We start from the raw sequence: 14,230 nt of genomic DNA on the forward strand, positions 1-14,230 counted from the left end.
GACTTTTTTTTTAGGCTGCTTTCAGACTGAGGAGCTTTACAGGCGCCATAGCGCTAAAAATAGCACCTGCAAAGCTCCTCTCCTGTCACTCTAGTGTGAAAGCCCGAGGGCTTTCACACTGGAGCGGTGCGCTGGCAGGATGCTTAAAAAGTCTTGCAAGCAGCATCTTTGAAGCGCTTTGGGAGCGGTGTACACACTGCTCCCAAAGAGCCCTTGCCCATTGAAATCAATGGGCAGCGCCGGCAAAGCACCACTGCAGCTTTGCGGGCGCTTTTAACCCTTTTTCAAACGCAAGCCGGGGTTAAAAGTGTCCGCTAGTAGCCGAAAATCGATGCTAAAACGTCAGGAAAGCGCCGCTAAAAATAGTGCCTCAGGCTCAGTGTGAAAGTGCCCTTAATGTCCCGCAAACGCACCACTCCAATTTGAAAGCACTCTGGCTTTCACACTGGAGTGACAGGAGAGGTGCTATTTTTAGTGCTAAAACGCCTGTAAAGCGCCTCCATGTGAAAGCGGCCTTATAGTTCAAAAGTTTTGAAGTCATCTGATTCTTTCATGATCTCAGAAGTCTTTGGTTCTAATGCTCTCCTTTCATGGTGCTCCCTCCAGTGGCAATCAAGGGAATGTCATTTTTGTTTTGACAACTGCCATGTGTGTGTTGCACATACAAAATGCAGCCGAGTCACCTTAACATGAAGTGACCACGCCTTTGCCTGAAAGTTCCCTGAAAGTTTACTGTGCGCCAGTCATACTGTAACCTGAGGAGAAACCAGACAGAACATACAAGGTGAGGAAAAGTTTATAACTTTTAGACTTTTACTGTATGTATACTTGTACAGTGTACTATTCTTATCATAGTACCAGAAGAAATGTATGTAATGTTCTGTAGAACTTTTATTACATATAGGTTTATGGCAGGTTTAAAGATGATCTGCAGCGAATGACACTAAACTTACCTAAGCCAGTTCAATGTGTAGAATATGCACGCTGCTGAGCTATGTAAGAAAATACTGACTGCTCAGTCCTCCTTCAATCAGGTTTTTGGAGTATATGGAGGAAGAGTGAAGTACTTGACCTCTGGAAGATTTTACTCCCTTTCATGACCAAAGCATTTTATTGCTATTCAGCACTGCGCTACTTTAACTGGCAATTGCGCGGTCATGCAACACTGTACCCAAATGAAAAGTTAATCATGTTTTTCACACAAATAGAGCTTTCTTTTGGTGGTATTTGATCACTGCTGTTTTTTTTTTCTTTTTTTTGTGATATAAACAAAAAAAGATTAAAATTTTTGAAAGAAAAACAATATTTTTTACTTTCTGCTATAAAACATTTCCAAGAAAAAAAAAAAAATCAAATTTCTTTATGAATTCAGGCCAAAATTTATTCTGCTACATGTCTTTGGTAAATAAAAACTTAGTGTATGTTATTTGGTTTGTGTGAAAGTTATAGCCTCTGGTATAGTTACTGGATTTTTTTTTATACTTGTAATGGCGGTGATCAGCGACTTTTAGTGGGACTGCGATAATTTAGCGGGCAATCTGACACTAGCTGATGCTGGCTGGGGGTACACTAAGACCCCTTTCACACTGGGGCAGTGCGGGCGTTAGCAATAAAGTGCCGCTATCAGGGCGCTTTTAACCCGCAGCTAGTGGCCGAAGAAAGGGTCAATAGCACCCGTGTTGTGGCGCTTCGGCAGCGCTGCCCATTCATTTCAATGGGCAGGGCGTTTTGGGAGCAGTGTATACACCCGCACCGCCCCAAAGATGCTGCTTGCAGGACCTTTTTTCCCGTACTGCAAGCACAGTGCCCCAGTGTGAAAGCACTCGGGCTTTCACACTGGGGAGGCTTGAGAGGCTCTTTACAGGCACTATTTTTAGCGCTAAAACCCCTGAAAAGCGCCTCGGTGTGAAAGAAGTGTAAAGCTTCATGTACACTGCTGCTGGTAAACGGACATTTAGGAGTAGTTGGGCGTTTTTTTCAGCTGCCCCTGAACTCCTCTCAATATTATCTTATCAGTACATGTACACAGGGTCGTTTATAGTCATTTCTAGGCATTTGAATTTAGAAGCATTTTTTGGAATGCAAAAAAATGCATTCAGAACCGGGGTTCAGAGGTACTTGAAATGCCAAATGCCTGTAACAGCGTGTAAACAAGGTAACTCGTGTTTAGCCACATTTCATTTACAGGCATTTTTATTAGAGATATATTTTTGACTATTTAAAAAAAAAAAAAACGCTTCTAAATGCAAACACGGCTAAACGCGGCATGCAAACGCGGCAAAACGAATGTTTTTAAATGTGGGTTGCTATCTGTCAAGTTAAATCGTTCAGGAGAGGTTTTAAAATGTCCCGTGTACATTAAGCCTAACTGACTGACACTGACATCAATAGTGACACTAATACAGTGATCAGTGATAATACTGTACACTGTCACTGTACTAATGACACTGGCTGGGAAGGGGTTAACACCTGGGGCGATCAAGGGGTTAAATGTGTGCCTAACAATGTGTAATCTGTGCTGCTTTTACTAAGTAACTTTGCTGTTTTTTTACCTGCTTTGCAGGGAATAAAAAAACAGCAAGATCGCCTGTCAGTGTTCGGAGCTCTGTGCTGTTTACAACACAGAGCTTCCTTCAGTGAATGATGGAGCCGATCAGCGGGTCCTGGCAATCAATCATTGGCCAGGACCCGCTGATCGGCTTCTGCTGTAACAAATCACACCATAGCTGGGATGGCACACACGTGCGCCCCCTACCCAGAAGCACTAATCACATACCAGATACGTGATCCTGCAGCAGTATATCTGTGTTGGGTGTTCGGGAAGTGGTTAAGCTGTTCATCTACTGTGTAAATTGTGGCTAGTTCCTGATGAACCAGCCAAATTCAATCAGCGGGTGGCCCTGTCAGCATCACTCTGCCTGACATCAATTGATGGAGCTTGGCACAAAATTGTTGGCTGAACAGCAGCTGCAATCTGTCAGACACAGCTGCTGCTTGGGTATTCTGACAGCTACCAGTGTCAGACTACAATAGCCTCAATGGGAGATTCAATCATCTGCACTGTATATCATGGATGGGGCATTGTGTTAAGTTTTTTTTTTTTCAGCCTGCAGACTGAATGAAAAAAGATCCATCAGTGTATGACCAGACCAGAGCCCAAATGGGGGGAGATTTCTCGTCTGGAGTCCCTGAGCCCCCGTTCACACAGGTCAAATCTCATGACAAGTCGCATTCTATTGTTGGCAATGGAACTGTTCAAATTGGTGTGATGTCGACTTTGCAGTGGCGCACCAATTCGAAAAAGTAGATCCTGCACTACTTTTGGTGATTTCAGGAGCGACTTGCGTAGACATCTGTGCATAAAGTCGCACATATGTCAGCCAAGTCGCTCCTGAAGTTGCACTGACATGCGGCTTAGAAATTGTGCAATTTCAAGTGAAGTAGCACGATTTCAAAGCTGCTTTTTGTGTGAACCGGGGGGGTGAAACATATAGAATGTCAGTAATTTAGCTCGTCTAAATATACCCTCACACAAACCTCAAAACTGGGTGAACTGCCCTCTAAGGCCCCTTTCACACGGGCGCTTCAATCAGTTACTTCTGTTTTTCAGGCAGACATGATCGGACGCTCCATTTACTTCTATGGAGCAGCGGTTGTCCGCAATGACATGTCTGCTGACACCTGCTGCTATCCGATCCTGTCTGTAAAATCCAGACGAATGGAAACCCTGTTTTCTATCCATCTGGAGGATCGGATCGGATTAAAATGGACAGGCGGTCCGTTTTCATTCGATCTCCCATAGAGGAAAGCGGGGCTCTGACAAATCTGTCTCTGAGAAGGGCCCGTCATCTGTCTGCTTAGCGGGGATCAGTGGAGCAATCCCCCCGCTGAGCAAAATGGAGTCCGTCGGGCGGAAAGCCCCTGTGCAAGGACCCTCGGTGTTCCTACAAACAGCAAGATATGCCTGTCCATGTTGGAAGGGTATGCTGGGACTGGTAGCCCCTCTGTGTGACTCAAACTCTCATAGATTGTCGCAGTTTCTGAAAACAGGATTGCTGCTTTTTCGGAGAGTATAGGTCACCTTAGATATCTGATGACAGCAGAGCGCTGTAGGCAAGTTGATTGCAGTAACCTGTATTTGAATGTGAATAGCTCTATTTTAGCTCCATTGTCTCAGTGTAACTCTACCTTTTATTCCTTCTTTCAGTGCTGCACTAAAACTCCCTGACAAACGCATTCAATAACTGGCTTGACAAGCCTGGAGCATGTTTTAGCCGTGCAAAACAAAAAGCATGTGACCTTAGTGCATAGTTTTCTTGTATGTGTTGCTGTCATAGTAAGTTATATCTTTCCGTTGTATCTGTTTGTTTGCGGTTGTTAAAGCTGAATTCTAGGTTTGGATTTTATAGCATAGTTATATGAATCCAGTTTGAACCAATGTAAGCATACATATTTCATACCTGTGGGATCCCTGTGGAAGCTGAGAATCACTGTAGTAGCTGCTGTACTACAGTGATTGCCGCTGCCTTCTGCGTTCTCTGATTGAGCAAGATGGTGAGGCAGGGCGATGATGTCACAATCACCCACTTGTCCGATGCCTTGCATTTATTAAAGTGGTTGTTAAGCCACTATATACACTTTACAGCATCCTCTCTGTTTAATTATGTAAGGTGCCCCAGTGTCTTTGCTTTGTAAATGTAGCACCCTGGAGTTTAGGCAGGGTTGCTCCTCACATATTTACTTGCAAGGAGTAGTTATCGTGGTTGATTGTTAGAGATCTTTTGATTTCTCCCTAAGTTTGGCCTTGTTGCACTTTTCTCTTCTACCACTAGGTTGCCAAGTACTTGGTGGTATTAGATATGAGAAGGGCAACCCAAGGTCAGATTATGGGTATATGGGGTATCTCAGCCAATGGGCAAGGATTTTCTTGGATCCCTTGGCCTGCTGGGAGAGCCTATATATTCGGTGGCGTGAGGTGATCCAGGTTCTGTGCCACCTCGACGGCTGTCTGGGTGGGCATGTGTTGTGTTCCCTGGGCTGCTAGGCTGGAGATCGGGCCAATCCCAGGGGTGTCTAGCTGCTAGGCTGTCTGAGGGCCTATCCAGAAGCAAGAGAGCAGCGCAGGATTGGGATTGCAGCTTGCAGTCCAACCAGAAGTGACAGTCCTGCTGGCCGGAGAACCTGTCAGTGGTCGGAGGTAGAGGGGACGCTGTCGCCACTAGGAGACCAACCACCTAAATGCCAGGGACCACAGTGAGTAACTGAAGCAAGTACCAGAGAAGTGTTCTTACTGAACGGGCATGGTAGAGAATTGGGAAACTTCAGACGGTGATCAAGTCAGGGACCCAGCCAGCGGAGGTGACACTTGCAGAGCAGCCTTGTGTGTCAAGCCAGGGACCGAGTATCGGGAGTGCCAAGCTAGGGACCCAGCAGGGGCGACACTTGAGGAAGATACCACCGTGAACATAGGAGGAGCTCAAGGGATTCAGTGACAGTGAATCAGTGGGTCTAGTGAGAGACCGGGAGCTCAGTGTACTGAAGAACTACAAGGAGACATTGTAGTGAAGGTGAAAGGACTGTAAGTGCCGGTTCACACTAGACGCGGCACGACTTGCAGGTCGCCTCACCGAGGCGACCTGCACACGACTGCCGGGGCGACTTGCAAGACGACTTCTGTATAGAAGTCTATGCAAGTCGCCCCCAAAGTAGTACAGGAACCTTTCTTCTAAGTCGGAGCGACTTGCGTCGCTCCGATTAGAACGGTTCCATTGTACAGAACGGGAGGCGACTTATCAGGCGGCTAGGTCACCTGACAAGTCGCCACCGTGTGAATCGGCTCTAACGCTTTGTGTTAGGAACTGTTAAAGACTGTTGCTGTAGGAGACAGCATTCCTGCACGTGCAGATGTGGCTTTTTGCTGGAGGCCTTTCCCTGCACAGCTGTCCTATTGATGTCTCGGAGTCTGCTATTTGAACTTGCAACTACTCAAGGGTGTCCTGGCCCTAACCCTCTTTTCCCTACAAAAGTTTGTAAGAGAAATAAACATCTGTTTTGCATTCAAGAAGTGTCTTGCTCCCAATAACTTGCACCCACTATGCCTCACAACCCACCATATACAGAAGGATGTCAGCTATCTCTGGCCCTGGAGGGTCTCATTAGACCGAAGGAGACCGGAGACCTTGCTACATAAAAATAAGCAGCTATATACCTGATTTGCGAGCGCTGATTGGCGCTCACGTGACGCGACGCCTCTGTCCTCTTTTAGCCTGACAGCTGCAGCGGGCGGGGCCGAGTATCCCCCACTGATGTCAGTCAGGAGGAGAGAAGGAGAGAGGCGGTGGGTCACGTGAGCGCCGATCAGCGCTCGCAAATCAGGTATATAGCTGCTTATGTTTACAAAGCACAGACACTGGGGCACCTTACCTTATTAAACAGAGAGGATACTGTAAAAAATGAACTGTAATTTGAGCAGCAGGAGGGGGCGGACACGGACATGGAGCTGACAGGCAGGGAGGGGAGGGCGGAGGAGGACACAGGAGCACAGAGAAGGACAGAGGAGAGCTGCGGATGATGGAGGCATGTAAACTGACAACGGTGTCAGGGCTCAGCAGCCATGATAAACCGTGGTGAGTTTACATAGGGGACAGCAGAAACTGGCAGGATCAGCCAGGTTTTTTTAGGTGATACAGAAGGCCAAATTTCACAGCACAAGCACTGTGCTGTATAACATGCTTTAAAGGAGCAGGATCCATGTTTTTTTTTTTTTTACGTTAACAAAAGCTTTAAGAAAAATGCAAAGCGTTCTGTGAATGGCACCCATGCTGAGCGAATGACGTGTTCACTATGCAGCAGAGCAGTTGCTCAGCACAGTACCCCAGTACAGCACAGCACAGCACAGCAAGGATCACTGTAGTAGCAGTTTTGATACAGTGATTCTCCTCTTCAAACAGCAACATTTAAAGTGTTACTAAACTCTGGACCATGCATTCACTATATCTGGCCTCCCACAGTACATAGAACATGGAAATGCAATATGGGTTGACATATGTGAGTGCGGTTTGCTGTCCGGAGTTTGGTACGTTTCTGTTCACCAGTTCAGGTGCAAATTTTTCACCTGAACCGGACCCAAAAACGCACAGGACACGTTTCAAAACTGCACCGCATCCGCCCTGTACATGTGTGAACCGGCTGCATTGAAAGTCGGTCACATTCACGTTATGCACCCAGCCTTAGTAAATTTAAACTGCTAAATACCTTTTCTCATCAGCAGTATATAGCAGTCTTGTGACTTCTAGCAGTGTCCAGCCGAGCACTGGTTAAAGCTTTTAGGAGGAGTTTTAATTTTTCCCTAATTGTCCTATGGGGCTGCAGGACCCCTGATCCTCTGATTGGACCAGTGCTGATCACATGCATACTCCCAAGAAGAAAAAAACACTCTCTACAATACACACCAAACTGAGCATGTGCAGTTTGCCGCCAAGGCTCTGTTCTATCAGCAGATAGATTGGGGACTGTGGAAGAAGGGGAGGATCAGAGAAGACAGGATCAAACAACCTTTTTACACAATGCAGAAGATTAACCCCTTAGGTGCCACAGTGAGTATAACAAGCATGCTTTACTGCATATACAGACTGATTTTACTGTTGTGCGCTCTGCTATTGGCCAAGCAATCTTCTGTGATGTGTCCCAGGAGGTTGCAGGGATGGAGGGGCTGCCTAGGTGGAGAGGAGGAGTCGCCTAGGCAGCCGAGAAGCCGAAGGAGGAAGTTCACTAAAAAGAAGGTACCCCCCCCCCCAAAAAAAAATGGCATGCCAAATGTGGCATATAAGGGGGGCGAGGAGTGCTTAAAGCGGAAGTTCCACTTTTGGGTGGAACTCCGCTTTCAGTACCCGGCCACATAACCATAAGTGGGATGTTTTGACTACTGCAGGAAAGTGTCCATAGTAAAAATAATTTTCCCATGACAGCCCTCATCTCCTCCTTTTCTTATACCAGTTCCATGAGTGTTGCAGGCAGTTACTGTTTTCAGACAGTTTTATACAAAAGGCTTTATCATTTTCTTTACAATATTGTAAGAGAATCAAAGGCAATCCCCAGCATATCCAGCCAAAAGATATGGAGCCACAGCTTTGGCTGGTTGGGTAATGAGTAAGGTCAGAGGCAAGCTCAGGAAGAAATGCTAACAACTTGCTGGTACTTGTCGGAGGAGAACTAGCTAGGACTTGACACTCTGCATGCACAAGGTGCTGACAGGGATTTATTTAATATACTTAAAGTGTATCTTGATCCAATAATGTTTTAAAATGTAATACTAGATGGATTGTCTAGTTTTTATTGGTGTCTGTTTCCCAGACTGATGACCATTATTACCTGGGCAGAAAGTGAGGGAAATCCTACATTTTACATTGAAAGTTGACATTGGACCAGGAAGTCAAGGGATATCTCCACTGGGGACATCTTTCTCAGTGACAGCTGTGCAAGTGGGGATTTTCCCTCACTTTGGAGAGCTTTCCTTTTAATTCCCGTTGTATCTCCATGACAGGAAGTAAAAGAAGATCTCCCAAAAGGGGCACAATCTAGTAAAACATAAAACAGACTCTAAGAAAATACATTTTGGCTTTAGGCTGGGTTCACACTATTGCAAATTGGATGCGGATTTCCCTGTATCCATGGTTACATAGTTACATAGTAGGCGAGGTTGAAAAAAGACACAAGTCCAACCCATGTGTGTGATTATATGTCTGTATTACATTGTATATCCCTGTATGTTGCGGTCGTTCAGGTGCTTATCTAATACTTTCTTGAAACTATCGATGCTCCCTGCTGAGACCACCGCCTGTGGAAGGGAATTCCACATCCTTGCCGCTTTTACAGTAAAGAACCCTCTACGTAGTTTGAGGTTAAACCTCTTTTCTTCTAATTTTGTTAGTCTTGTTAAACTCCCTTCTGCGAAAAAGTTTTATCCCTATTGTGGGGTCACCAGTATGGTATTTGTATATTGAAATCATATCCCCTCTCAAGCGTCTCTTCTCCAGAGAGAATAAGTTCAGTGCTCAAAACCTTTCCTCATAACTAAAATCCTCCAGAAACTTTATTAGCTTTGTTGCCCTTCTTTGTACTCGCTCCATTTCCAGTACATCCTTCCTGAGGACCGGTGCCCAGAACTGGAGAGCATACTCTAGGTGCGGCCGGACCAGAGTCTTGTAGAACGGGAGAATTATCGTTTTATCTCTGGAGTTGATCCCCTTTTTAATGCATGCCAATATTCTGTTTGCTTTGTTAGCAGCAGCTTGGCATTGCATGCCATTGCTGAGCCTATCATCTATTAGGACCCCCAGGTCCTTTTCCATCCTAGATTCCCCCAGAGGTTCTCCCCCCAGTGTATAGATTGCATTCATATTTTTGCCACCCAAATGCATTATTTTACATTTTTCTACATTGAACCTCATTTGCCATGTAGTTGCCCACCCCATTCATTTGTTCAGATTTTTTTGCAAGGTTTCCACATCCTGTGGAGAAGTTATTGCCCTGCTTAGCTTAGTATCATCCACAAATACAGAGATTGAACTGTTTACCCCATTCTACAGGTCGTTTATGAACAAATTAAATAGGTTTAGTCCCAACACAAAACCCTGGGGGACCCCACTACCCACCCCTGACCATTCCGAGTACTCCCCATTTATCACCACCCTCTGAACTCGCCCTTGCAGCCAGTTTTCAATCCATGTACTCTCCCTATGGTCCATGCCAACGGACCTTATTTTGTACACTAAACGTTTATGGGGAACTGTGTCAAATGCTTTTGCAAAATCCAGATACACCTCGTCCACGGGCCTTCCTTTATCTAGATGGCAACTCACCTCCTCATAGAAGGTTAATAGATTGGTTTGGCAAGAACGATTCTTCATGAATCTATCCTGATTACTGCTAATGATACCGTTCTTATTACTAAAATCTTGTATATAGTCCCTTATCATCCCCTCCAAGAGTTTACATACTATTGATGTTAGGCTAACTGGTCTGTAATTCCCAGGGATGTATTTTGGGCCCTTTTTAAATATTGGTGCTACATTGGCTTTTCTCCAATCAGCTGGTACCATTCCAGTCAGTGGACTGTCAGTAAAAATTAGGATCAATGGTCTGGCAATTACTTGACTGAGTTCCCTAAGTACCCTCGGGTGCAAGCCATCAGATCCCGGTGATTTAATAATGTTAAGTTTCCCAAGTCTAATTTTAATTCTGTCCTCTGTTAACCATGGAGGTGCTTCCTGTGATGTGTCATGAGAATAAACACTGCAGTTTTGGTTACTGAAGCCCCCTGATTCCCTCGTGAAGACTGAGGAGAAGAATAAATTCAATACCTTCGCCATCTCCCCGTCCTTTGTAACCAGATGCCCTTCCTCATTCTTTATGGGGCCAATATGGTCTGTCCTCACTTTTTTACTGTTTACATACTTAAAGAATTTCTTGGGATTTTTTTGCTCTCCTCCGCTATGTGTCTTTCATGTTCTATCTTAGCCGTCCTTATTGCACCCTTACATTTCTTGTTGCATTCTTTATAAAGTCTGAATGCTGATGATGATCCCTCAACCTTGTATTTTTTGAAGGCCTTCTCCTTTGCTTTTATATGCATTTTTACATTGGAGTTAAGCCATCCAGGACTTTTGTTCGCTCTTTTAAATTTATTACCCAATGGGATGCATTGGCTAATCCCCCTATTTAATATGCTCTTAAAGCAAAGCCATCTCTCCTCCGTGTTCTTTGTTCCCAAGATTTTATCCCAATTTATGCCTTCTAGCAAGTCTCGTAGTTTAAGGAAGTTGTCTCTTTTGAAATTCAGTGTCTTTGTATTCCCCTTAAGTTTCCTATTTGTGCGATTTATACTGAAGCCAATTGAACTGTGATCGCTGTTACTTAAATTGCCCCGTATTTCCACATCCGTGATCAGGTCTGTATTGTTGGTAATCAGTAGATCCAGTAACGCTTTATTTCTAGTTGGTGCGTCTACCATCTGACCCATAAAATTGTCCTGCAAGACGTTTAGGAACTGGCGAGCCTTAGATGAATGCGCAGTTCCCTCCGCCCAGTCTATGTCTGGATAGTTAGAATCCCCCATTATGATAACACTTCCCATCCTTGCTGCTAATCCAAATTGTGATAGGAGATCTGTCTCCCCTTCCTCCCTCAGGTTAGGGGGCCTATAGCATACTCCCAGTATTATTTTCCCCTTAGCTTCATCCCTTTGGAGCTCTACCCATAAGGATTCCACCTCCTCCCTAGCTCCCTTAGTGATGTCATCTCTCACATTCACTTGTTCATTATTCTTGATATATAGGCATACCCCTCCCCCTTTTTAACCCTCTCTATCCTTGCAATAAAGGGTATACCCTTGAATGTTTGCCAGCCAATCATGAGAGCTGTTGAACCAGGTCTCTGAAATTCCCACAAAATCCAAATCCTCCTCGTACAACGGTATCTCTAGTTCACCTATCAACATGCCACGTAGTTTAGACCGGTCGCATATTATCCTCTTATTGGGTGTTCCGAGATTGCAACTAGGAATTGCTAATTGTTTGCATAGCAGGAGATTGTGACTGGCTCTCTATGGAGCTGGTTCACACATCTCTGCAGTGGCTCTGGTGCGAATTGCACAGGAGCCCTGTGTGTCTTTTGGTCCGTTTCAGGTCCGAATTAAGCCCAAAATTCAGGCTGAATTCAGACCTGAAACTGCGAATGGAAACGCACCGGACTACTGCTGGGAGACACTGCGTGTTCTAGTGTGAACCCAGCCTCAGATACACAGTGGGGTTGAGTTACTAAAACTGGAGCACTCAGAATCTGGTGCAGCTGTACATGGTAACTAATTAGCTTTTAACTTCAACTTGTTCAGTTAAGCTTTGACATTAAGCCCTCATTCACATTGGAGTGATTTGTCATGCGATTTGAGAGGTCAGATCACATGAAAAAGTCCCAGCCTATTGGCGGCAATAATACAGTTCTAATCGGTGCGACACCAACTTTGCGGCTCCGCACCAATTTGCAAAAGTAGTTCCTGCACTACTTTTGGTGATTTCGGTTGCAACTTCAATAGACATCTGTGCATCTGTGCAGTCGCATGATTTAAAAGCTGCGTTCAGTGTGAACGAGGGCTAGAACCTGAAAGCTGACAATAAAACCTAAAAGCTGATTGGTTTCTATGTACAGCAGTACCAGATTTTGCACTCTCTAGTTTTAGTAAATCCCCCCCACTGTATGCTCGCCATGCTGTACTTACATCACTACGCCCAATCACAGCGCCAGAGCAATTGTTCTCAGATGATGCACCTCGAGTTCTAATAAAATTGGGATGGAAGGAGAACTCTAATAGGTTTTTACTGAGGTCTGGCTCCTGAATGGAGAGGTTTTTCCCACTACCTGTCATGTCACCAGGAAAGAAAGTGCGAGGAAATCTCCCCAATGGGGACACAGTGGTAGAAACCTGACTCAGATCTGTATCAAAATTTGAATTTCAATCAAAACTTTACATAGTTTTGGCTTGAGTTCTGCTTTAATGATAATAGCAGTCTTTTTTGAAGAACCAATCTAATGTTCAAAGAAAAAAAAATGTAAAGCTCTGCAGACCAGCTGTCTCTATATGTTTTCTCTCCCTGGACCTCTATGGCACAGTGTATTAGGGCTCATCACATGGGCGCAGAGACCCATACACCATAGTGGGCCATTTGTTTATGTGTCTAGAACTGCCAGGTGCTTTGCGCAGACAGCTCATGTAAGTCTATAGTGACACTTACCCATCCACTTGTCAAGTTATGATGAGTGGGCATCCCCATAGACTTGCATGAGCTGCCTGCAAGCAGCACCTGGCTGCTCCAGACGCCTAAACAATGGCTCTTTGACAGTGTGCGGGCTTTAGTGCCCATGTGAATGAGGTCTTAAGCTGGCCATACATTATACAATTTTCCTATTCAATTTCCTTTAGATTTACCTTCAACTATGTAGTGCAAGTGCCTGACTGCATACAAATTAAAAGTGTTTAGGTTTGACCTCATATTATATGGTTTTTGATAAACCTAAAGGAAAACTGTACAAGAAAATTGTATAATGTATGGACAGCCTTAATCTGTGAACCCAATTTAGTTCTGATATATTATATACCAACTTTCTTATGGTCCCACTGAGCCAAAGTACAATCTTATTCCCTTGTTAGGAGGAGTTGTAAATACAGCAGCCTGTAAAAGGCGGCCTGAGATTAAACGTATAATGTACAGTTGACTGCCGGGGGTGTTTCTCAATCTGCACTTCAGCCTTGGTGTTTGTACTGTAATTTTTCCAGTTGAATTACAATCAAATATGACCACTCCTTTGTGCTTTGACGTTAGCTGGTCTTTTTCATCAATGAAAGTTATTTATTAACAGCGACATCATTAAAACATTTAAGCGACATATATTTATATAGCACCACATACTGTACGCCCATTCTGAGATGAGAAAGAAGGACACCTATCAATACAAAGTATGTAGGCAAAGTTCAAACCTCTTTGACTACTACAGGGATTGTCAGCTTTCTCAATGGCCCCTCAGAAATGAAACATGCTTCTTTACATTGGTTCAACAAGGTCCAATGTAAGTATGCAATAAAGATCATACCTGGATAGATACTGGAAGATTTGAATGATTGTGGCTCCAACTTGCACAATGTCACTTGTTGAGTATACAAGTTTATGCCCCCTAGATAAGAACTAGGCTTATCCTGGTCTATAGTAGACTATAGAATATACTATATTTTCTTTAATAGAATCCATCCCAGATAACTGATTTTTTTGGACTCTAGAACAATGTACTTAGAGGCGCTGGGAACTTTTAGACTTACAAGTATAGTCAGAAGAAAGAATACTGAAGCCGAACCACACTTTGGCGAGGCAGCTCCCAAACAGCAAGGCTTCCCGTCATAGACACCCAACAGCAGCTCAAACCATAGAAATACAGAAAGGAGTCCCATACCAAAACCAGATAAAAAAAAGTCCAAGATAATTTTCATTGCTGGAATCGTAGCCAATGCTTTCACGGGCAACACCACTCCCCCTTCCTCAGGGCTACAAGACCAAGCAAAAAACACACAGATCCCGGTTCTCACAGGGGAGAGGAGACAGATTGTGTGTTCATACTAAGTATGAACACTGATCTTTCTCTCCTCCTAGTCAGTCCCAACCCCCCCAAAGTGAGAATACACCTA

At 44.5% G+C, this 14,230-nt stretch overlaps 1 protein-coding gene across 4 annotated transcripts in view; it reads left to right on the plus strand.

Annotated features, from left to right (window-relative positions):
- The first annotated feature begins 681 nt into the window (after window positions 1-681).
- Window positions 682-14,230, plus strand: part of LOC141110972 (uncharacterized) — a 189,640-nt gene continuing 176,091 nt past the window's right edge. For 3 of the 4 annotated variants that reach the window (XM_073602831.1, XM_073602835.1, XM_073602834.1), the window contains exon 1: window positions 682-784. The gene's annotated coding sequence lies outside the window, so the exon portion shown is untranslated. Of the gene's footprint in view, window positions 785-4,193; window positions 4,337-14,230 lie in introns of those variants that run through there. The other variant, XM_073602832.1, reaches the window with a different exon arrangement.

This window comes from Aquarana catesbeiana, linkage group LG10 (genome assembly GCF_042186555.1).
Source record: "Aquarana catesbeiana isolate 2022-GZ linkage group LG10, ASM4218655v1, whole genome shotgun sequence".
NCBI lineage: Eukaryota > Metazoa > Chordata > Amphibia > Anura > Ranidae > Aquarana > Aquarana catesbeiana.